Genomic DNA, 9,258 nt, shown 5'->3' on the forward strand with positions numbered 1-9,258 from the left:
ATCGCATCCGGTGCTCTTCCAACTGAACAACATCGGCCGCTGCCCCCCCCCCCCCCTGCTACTTTAATGGCTATTTATGTTGTCTGTATACGAACCTTGAGAGTGTTCACCAGCGCCACCCTCAACCATTGCGGCGGACGTGGAACGTCCTTTGTTACCGCCAGCGTCACGTAGAGCGTGATCAAGAGCGAGGACGAAGGCTGTACTAGAACCCTCTTACGGTATACCTAAGGCTTCAAGACTGCCAGAAACGAGATCCCCGTAAGCTACAAGCACATCAATTAAGGAGAAATGAGGGTGCTCATTATAATACTTGAAGGAAAGAAGCCAACAGTCGGCGAGGCAAAGGAAATCGTTGGGAATGGTACTTTATGTATTTTTTTTAATGTTTACTTGGACAATCACAGAATTTAGTAATGTAATTTGTTTAGGGGAAAGATAATGGAACACAAACTAGAAGAAAAAACATCGTGCCGATGGTGGGAACCAAACCCACGACGTCCGAATATCGCGTCCGGTGCTCTTCCAACTGAGCTACATCGGCCGCTGTCCCCCCTGCTACTTTAATGGGTATTTATGTTGTCTGTTTACGAACGGTGGGTGGCGCTGGTGAACACTCTCGAGGTTCGTATACAGACAACATAAATACCCATTAAAGTAGCAGGGGGGACAGCGGCCGATGTAGCTCAGTTGGAAGAGCACCGGACGCGACATTCGGAGGTCGTGGGCTCGGTTCCCACCATCGCCACGATGTTTTTTCTTCTACTTTGTGTTTCATTATCTTTCCCCTAAACAAATTACATTACTAATTTCTGTGATTATCCAAATAAACATTAAAAAAATACATAAAGTACCATTCCCAACGATTTCCTTTGCCTCGCCGACTGTTGGCTTCTTTCCTTCAAGTATTATAATGAGCACCCTCATTTCTCCTTAATTGATGTGCTTGTAGCTTACGGGGATCTCGTTTCTGGCAGTCTTGAAGCCTTAGGTATACCGTAAGAGGGTTCTAGTACAGCCTTCGTCCTCGCTCTTGATCACGCTCTACGTGACGCTGGCGGTAACAATGGACGTTCCACGTCCGCCGCTATGGTTGAGGGTGGCGCTGGTGAACACTCTCAAGGTTCGTTTACAGACAACATAAATACCCATTAAAGTAGCAGGGGGGACAGCGGCCGATGTAGCTCAGTTGGAAGAGCACCGGACGCGATATTCAGAGGTCGTGGGTTCGGTTCCCACCATCGGCACGTTGTTTTTTCTTCCGCTTTGTGTTTAATTATCTTTCCCCTAAACAGATTACATTACTAATTTCTGTGATTATCCAAATGAACATTTAAAAAAAATACATAAAGTACCATCTCCAACGCTTTCTTTGGCCTCGCCGACTGTTGGCTTCTTTCCTTTATATATATATATATATATATATATATATATATATATATATATATATATAGGAAAAGGCGCCGGACAGCTCTGCCATGGGGTACCCCATATATAACAGAAGAATAAGGAGATGAGCCTAAAAATACATCAGTTTACATAGAAAAATTTAAGTTATTGAGTGTAGTCATTCTGTGTATCCTGTAATGTGCATTTTCCTTTCCTTGTGATATGCATCATTCTCATGTAGTAGTTGTCTTACATGTCGAAGCCACTACTTTATAATGGATTTCCAGGCCTCGTCAAGTTGAAAAAGCAGCTTTTTGCCAAGACATCGCTCCAAACGTACCACTGAAATAAATATCAACCAATGCATCAATCAACCAATAGCTCAAAAACGTATTAGGCAGTTTCTAAGAAATAAGTGGTGATTAACAAAAATGCTTTATTGTTCAAAAAACAATTTTTTGCTTGCTTCTTTACGGCTGCTATAGGGGTTTACTTACCTGCAGGAATTCTTGTCAAAGAGAGCTAAACTTCAAGCTTGTAGTCTTACTCTTGCAACAACCCAAACTTATCTTACTGAAAGGCTAAACAATTACCTTAAATCGTTTATAATTGCAAATATCTACCCTAACATCTATTATTTCTGGCCTGGTATATTCTGTTTTATGTCAATTGTTTCTGGCAGTATATTTAAGTGTAAAAGGAATTTAGAGGTTGCAAGCAGAGTTTTTCATTGCGTCAAAACGTGCTTGCTCCTTGTTGCCTTTGGCATTTCTGGCGCCCCATATTGCGCAAATCAGTTCCTCGGATACAGGTAAAAAATTATTGTCTAATGTACTGCAAATCGAAATTTACTCAGTTTTACTAGATGGCCAACAAAAACTATTTTATTAATGGTAAGCTTGTAGTTTTATTCATTGTTTCTTTTGCATGCGACTAGAGTTTTAGGAATCACAATGGCGTCGCGACGCTGAAAACAGGAACCATTTATTACATGAGTAATATTTCTGAGATTTAAATTATAAGCACTATATAAGAGTGGCCTGAATAATTTAGGTATTGTTAATTTACTATCGCCAGCAGCATTCTGGAGAAAGAGAGAGAGAAATATTTATTAAGAGCAGGTGTGAAATATTCAGCCCTAGGTGGGCAGCCTCCTTAGTCCTGGAAGCCGTGGACCCGAGCCATCTCCCGAATCCAACTGACCAGACTACGCTGATCCTCCAGGCTGGGGCTTGACAGCAGAGTCTCCCACTGCTCTGCAGTTATGGCCATGTTGGTTATGGTACCAGTTGGTCCCTCGCATCCCGCACCATGTGTTGTAGGGTGTTTGGTACGCTGCAAAATGCGCATTCATATCTGTAGGTGTTGGGCGAGATTTTGTTCAGTAAGGAGCCATGGACGTGGCTGTTGCTTTGGATTTTTCGGAGGGTGACTGCTTGTTCTCTGGTTAGTTTCTTGTGAGGTGGGGAATATTTTCTTTTGTCAAGTCTTTAATGCAGGAGGATGTCAGTATATTTCTTGGGTACATCATGTGTACTCAGAAACCCCTCTGGACGTAGTGCCCGGTTAGCATATCCTCGGGCTGAGGCGTTAGCGGCTTCGTGTCCTTCCAAGTGAGTGTGTCCCGGAGTCCATATGATGTAGGTATTTGGGAGGTGATGAGTTGTGGTGTGACGGAAGATTCGAAGTGCTATCCTGGACATTCTTCCCTTTTGGTAGTTTCTGCATGCAGACTGTGATTCAGTGAGAATGACGCCGTGTTCTTTGCTTGTCGAGACCGCCAATGCAAATTCGGCCTCTTCGGCAGCGTCAGAGTCATTTGTTGGGATAGTTGTATAGGTCTTTTCTGTAAATGTGGAACCTACGACTCTAATAGAGTAGGCTTGTTTTCCCGGGTATTTTGCTGCATCAGTGTATCCTGTTTCCAGATTTATTCCGTGCGCTTTGCTCAGGGCCCGAACTCTTGCCAGGCGCCGGTCTTTGTAATATGTAGGATGCATATTTCGCGGGATGGGGGGCTACGGTGATGTATCAGCAGATTTTGTCCGGGATGCGCGTTTTGTTGTTTATTTGTTCTAAGCCCTCTTTGTATCTGTTTCTTCAGAGTTCCACGTCCAGTTTCTGTCAGTTTTAAGCGTTCCAATTGATTTACTCTGTGGGTCTCGGCAAGCTCCTCCCACGTGTTATGAAGGCCGAGGTGGAGGAGGCGTTAGGTAGATGCACGTTCGGATATACCGATGGCGATTTTGATGGCTTTACGGATGAGAGTATTGAGTTTTTCCACTTCTGCGTTCTTGAAATCTAAATATGGTGTTCCGTATGTTATGCGGCTTATGATGAGAGTCTGGGTGATGAGGACGGTATCTCGTTCTTTCATACCGTGTGTTCTGCTGGCCACGCGGCGGACCATATGCGCTACTTGAGTAAGAGTAGCCTGAAGTCTCGGGAGTGTTGCAGACCCTGATCCATCTTTCGGGATGCTTAGGACAAGAATGCAAAGAGAGTCAGCTTGAGGGATAGGGGCTCCATCAAGAAAGATTTCCGGATCAGGAATGTCATCTTTTGGTAGTCTTCCTCGAGTTTTGGTTTTAGGGAACCAGGGGTGCAGATTTCTTTGGTGCGCAGATGAGTCCTGAATTTTTTAGGTATTTATTCGTGCAGTCGACGGCTTCCTGAAGGGCGTCTTGCTGCTGTCCTGGGCAGCCGCCTCGAATCCATATTGTTATAACATCGGCATATAGAGCATGTATGCTGTTGATTTTATCTAGATCCCTCGGGGGTTTCATCATAGCGATTTTAAATAAGAGGGGTGATATAACAGAGCCTTGCGGGGAGCATTTGTACGCTACCGGGAATTTGTCCGTCTTGGAATTCCCGGGCTTATGGTGACGGTAAGATTCGTCAAGATTGCATGAACATATTTATATGCTCGCTCTCCGCAGTTGGAGTCCTGTAGTTTGCGAAGAATTGCGGCGAATGAAACGTTGTCAAACGCTCCCTTTAATCAATTGCAAGAATGATGCTCTTACTGTATTTGTCAAGATGGTCAATAACATCCTCTTTGAGTGGGAGTAGGATATCTTGTGCGGATAGCTGTTGTCTTAATCCATAGAGCATATTGGGGATGTGCCCTCGATCTTCCAATTGGTTTGTGAAGCGGCTCGGGACCATGTGCTCGTGTGAGGGATATAGGTAGTAGGTTCCCAAGCCCTGGTGGTTTGTTAGGCTGGAAAATCATGATCATCTCAGCGATGTTCCAAGCTTCTGGTACGTCCCCAATCTTCCAGGTGTTTCTTATTCGCTCAAAGAGGCACTTCGTTGCTTCCTTGTTAAGGTTGCATAAGACTGTTGTTTATTCGGTCCTTGCCAGGGGTGGTATTTCGGACGAGCTTCGCCAGGGACACCAGTCCTTTAGAAGTTTCGATACAAACAGCAATCCAATTTCTTTTATGTTTACAGTGAGCACCCCTAGTGAAAAATCCCGTATCGCGACAAACGGTTTTGAACCGGTCCTGCATTATCCCGTATAAATTCGATACCGGTGTGACCCGTCCTGTATGAAGATTAAACGGGTTTATATCGGACAGGTCATGTTCGGTATGAATCTCATTCCGGACGATCCAACCGGTATCGAGTTAAAACAGGGCAGACCAATTCCAATATGCATCTTATACATGGCATCCCAGTCCGGTGTGGATATGAAACAGGGCGGACCAGTCTTGTATTGAGATCATATACAGGACAGGTCATGTCCGGTTTAACAGAAACCGGACAAATCCGATATGACTGAAACTGATACGGGACAGAGTATTTCCGCTTCTCAGTACAACTCGGGCGGATTGTGAAGCTCAGTCAGGATGACCACGTCGGAACATGCCTTCACGCTAAATAAGCATAAAACCATACATAATATACGTTAAAACTTTTCTGTATATTTGGAGTACGCGTTGTTTCGTACATACCTAGAAGATATGAAGCCGTGGAGGTGTGCGCTAGCAAGTACATACATGCATGGCGTTTTGTTTTTACGTGTGCAACAGTCGCTGGAGCTTGTACGATCTTGCGGTGCATCTTCATAATCTGCGAATCAAGATTTGCCACCTTCAACGCGAAAGTGCAGCCAAGAACGTAGCGTTTCGTTAGCGCGGATAAAATACGCTCGAGAATAAATGAAACATCGCTGACCGTCGAAATATGCACAGGTCAGCCGGACATCGGCAGTCGCTTCCTCGAGTGTTTACGCATGCAAAACACTTGGTCAGAAGTAAATTCATTAACTTCGCGGCTCCGCTGGCAGCAGGTGAAGCTAAAACAAGCAGTATTACAAGTGTTGGTGCACCGCATATATCTATATGTAGCAAAAATTGCATGCGTTCGAAGACGATGACAAAACGCATCAGCACTAGTAAATTGTGATATTCGGAGGTTTGTCTGCAAGAAAGCGATACATTGTAAAGATGCGGGACACGGATAACCCTTCGTGATAGCCAGGAAAAAGATGCAGCGTGTTTAAAGGGCGATCGTTCAATCACGACCACAAATTCTACACCCTACAAAAATGCGAACTACAAAAGAACAATCTCGACCACATAAGCAGATATATAACATCCACCAGCGTGCCTTGCCGTGGTGTAGTGTATCATTGTTCGCTTCTACTGGCAAGAATCGGATACCATGTGGGCTTATGGGTAGTTCTTTTTTTAAGCGTCCTCTGGAGCACGTCCCATAAAAATACGGCATCCCAGCATTCGAGAAACACGTGTTCAATCGTCTCCTCTTTCCTGCACATTATGCAGTGGACACCCCAGGGTACAAAAAGCCCTTTCTGTTCCTTCCATTTCTTTACCTCTAATGTTCCAGTGTGCAGCTTAAAAAAGAACGTTTTCACCCCTGCCGGCACCATCATCCTCTTCACTCTTTTAAGAACATTTTTGCCCACTGTGGACGAGTACACAGCTCTGTACAACGGTTCTGGAAGCACCACATCGCACAAGTCATTATACAGTTTTTTCCGGTTTACACTCCACAAATATTCTAAAGTAAACCGCACCATCAAGAACCTGTACGCCAAGACCACTTCCTTTAGATACCCGTAGACACCTCCTGACATGCGGTCAGAAGAAACGACAATTCCCGGGAGAGCTTGACCCAGGCGTAACTGACAGACCGTACGAAGAAATGGATTTTTCACATTCCTCAAAAACATGAAACGATTGACTAACATGACCGTTGGATCTTTTGATGCTACTGGCTCTCCACAGCATATGGAAAAGCAGAATGGCTGTAGAGCACGGTGACGTCGATGCACGTTCAGCGAGACAGCTCTTTAGAGAGAGCATACGGGCATATGTGGACGAACAGAAAGCTTTAAAACTAGAGCCAGAATGGTTAGTTAGTTTTGAAGGGTTCTCACATATTAGGGATTTTTAATCCGACAACTTCAGCTAAGGAAGGCTGAAGCTTTAAGTCAATGCTTGATCTTTTATTTTGTCATGTTATTGATGTCACGTGTCTTTTTTCTGTACGTCCTCGGTCAGGAAATAAAGAAAAAAAAACTGCCGTGGTGTAGTGGTTTAAGTGCGTGCTTGCTGGCTGAGAAGACCGAAGTGCGAATCACATGTACATTTTCTTCCTTTCGTGTTTTCTGGTGTAGTGGTTATAGTGCGTGCTTGCTGGCTGAGAAGACCGAAGTTCGAATCACATGTACATTTTTTTCCTTTTGTGTTTTCTTTTAGTTTCTTTTTCTTTTTCCTTTTTCAAATGTAGTGGTGTTATGTAGTGTTCAGCCTGTATCAATTAACCAGAAACCGGACGAACGCGTCATTTCTGGAACTGATACCGGGCAGAGCATTCGGCTTCTGAACAGAAGCCGGGCCGATCGACGAAGCTCAACCAGAATGACCATGCCGGACACGCCAGCGCACTAAATAAGCATGATACCAAACATATTATACAACTGTTCTGTATATAAAGGGCACGCTTCGTTTCCCAAATACCTCGAAAATGCGAAGCCGTCGAAGTGTGCGCTAGCAAGCATATACGCGCGTCGCGTCGCTTTTGCGCGTACAACAGTCGCTGCAGCTCGTACGATCTTGCGGTGCGTCTTCATATCTGCGACTGAAGATCTGCCGCCTACAACACGAAAGTAGAAGCACGAACGTATCGTTTCGCTAGCGACGACAAAAACTGTTCGAGAAAAAATAAACAAACATCGCTGACCATCGAAAGATGCGCAGATAGCCGCACACCGGGCGACGCGTTCTCGAATGCTTACATATTCAAACCGCTCAATCGGAAGTGTATTCGGACATCGATGCTCCGCTGGTAGCACGTGAAGCTAAAACGCCCAGTATTACAAGTATTAGTGCACCGGATATCTCTGTATGTAGGAAAACTTACAAGCGTTCGTAGATGATGAAAAACACATCAGCACTAGTAAATTATGATATATTGAGGTTTGCCTTCAATGAAGCAACACATTATAAAGATACGGCACATTTGTGAGCCCTTGTGATAGCCTGCAAAGATATTCAGCGTGTTTAAAGGGCGATCGGTGAATTACGGCCACAAATTCTACTGCCAAGGAAAATATAAAAGTACGAAAGAGCAAAAGTAGCTACATATACTGAATAATAACCACTGCAACCACAACCCGCCACGCCAGTGAACGGACGCAGGATGCAGGGCTCTGCAGGAGCGGCTTCAGCGGCCATGTCGGGCCGTGGTAACAGGGCTATGGAGCAGGATAATGGCTACCAGGTTGTTCTGCCAAGTCTTCCAACAGGGCGTTTTGTGTTAAACACAGTTTTTTTGCACGCGGATATCAGGGCCCGCCCGTACCGGGTGGAAGATTTCCGAGACGCATTGGCTCAGCGTTCGCTGCTCCCTGACGTTATCGCCATGGGGGCGTATCGCATGAGCCACGTCTGGGCCATCACTATGAAAGACGCGGATGCTGTGAAGAAGATTGCTGGAGTGGGTGAGTTGTGTGTGAAGCAACGTCGCTGCCTCGTTATTGATCCCGCTAACCAGGATGTGAGGCTGTAGCTGCACTGGTTGCTTCACAACGTTCCGGATGAAGATGTGCGTGTGGCCTTCGTGCCGTATGGAAAGGTTTCCGAAGTGGCCAGGGAGCGCTGGCGCATGCATGGCATATCGGATAAGGGTTCAACTGGCAGGATTGTCACCTTGAAGATGAAGGTGGGGGTCAAACTGGACGACTTGCCGCACCAGCTGAACGTCGGCGGTGAGTTGGCGCTCGTCGTAGTACCTGGAAGGCCTCCGTTATGTCTCCGGTGTCGAAGTACCGGCCAGATTCGCCGAGAGTGTAAGGTTCCGCTTTGTGGTGCATGCCGTCGTTTTGGCCACGAAGAAGGGCAGTGTTCTCGCAGCTACGCGAGCATCGCTGGACCTGGGAACAGCGAAGATTTTTCCGAGCATCTGATGAATGAGGCGGACGCGGAAGAGGAAGCCAAAGCAACCGGGCAACCGGCAAGGAATGATGGGCCGGTGTTGACCCCTTTGACAATGAGGAGGACGTCCACCGCCGTTGCGACAGCGGATTCTGCACCAGTGGAGAATGGTTCCCAACTGGACGCAAGTAACAGCGTGGCGGACGCCAGAGAACCTGTGCTCGAAAGCCAAGGCAGCGCGGAGTCTCCCAACTCCGAAGTTATGGACTTCAACGCAGGAGTAAGCGGCCTACCCGTTGGGAAGCGGCCAGATGATGAGAGCGCCGGTGGGGATCTGCAGCCTGGTGGTGGCAGTGACAAGCCGCCATCGAAAGCACCGGGGGTTCGACGCTCGACGTTGAGGCCTCGGCTAAACGTTTCGTCCGAGACGCGGCAGACGGGGAAACCACCTCCGTAG

General features: G+C 46.3%; 1 pseudogene; it reads left to right on the top strand.

Moving 5' to 3' along the window:
- Nucleotides 1-8,067: 8,067 nt before the first annotated feature.
- LOC146176956 (uncharacterized) lies at nucleotides 8,068-9,258 on the top strand (annotated as a pseudogene).

This window comes from Amblyomma maculatum, chromosome 10 (assembly GCF_055883805.1).
Source record: "Amblyomma maculatum isolate TAMU_Amacu chromosome 10, ASM5588380v1, whole genome shotgun sequence".
NCBI classification, from domain to species: domain Eukaryota; kingdom Metazoa; phylum Arthropoda; class Arachnida; order Ixodida; family Ixodidae; genus Amblyomma; species Amblyomma maculatum.